Source organism: Chamaea fasciata, unplaced genomic scaffold, assembly GCF_029207755.1.
Source record: "Chamaea fasciata isolate MVZ Bird 193981 ecotype frontalis unplaced genomic scaffold, bChaFas1.0.hap1 SCAF_2, whole genome shotgun sequence".
NCBI lineage: Eukaryota > Metazoa > Chordata > Aves > Passeriformes > Sylviidae > Chamaea > Chamaea fasciata.
This window is the reverse complement of record NW_027094087.1, coordinates 50,598,225-50,598,616: the sequence shown is the minus strand read 5'-3', so window position 1 is coordinate 50,598,616 and position 392 is coordinate 50,598,225.

Genomic DNA, 392 nt, shown 5'->3' with positions numbered 1-392 from the left:
CCCATTTAATTCAGCTGGAGCCTCTCCACTGACTCCAGAAGGCTCAAGTTTAACTCCCCTATAGTCTACATAGCAATGAGATATTTCTCAAATTTGATACAGCTGAAAATACTTTCAGCTTTCCCACCATTTTTAAAGACATATATTAATATGGGGTAATAAAACATACTTACTCCAGGAAATACTGAATTTCTGTTCTACTAAGATCAGTGGAGGTGGGGGGGGGGGGGGGGCAGAGAGCCAAACATAAATCTTAGCAGACAAACATCTAGGAACTATCCAGCACCTTAATTCCCATTGGCCCTCCTGGGAAATTAACACATTTAACATTTATTATTTTGCTATCTATTATATATATAAAATATAGGGAAATATACATTTTAATATATAAT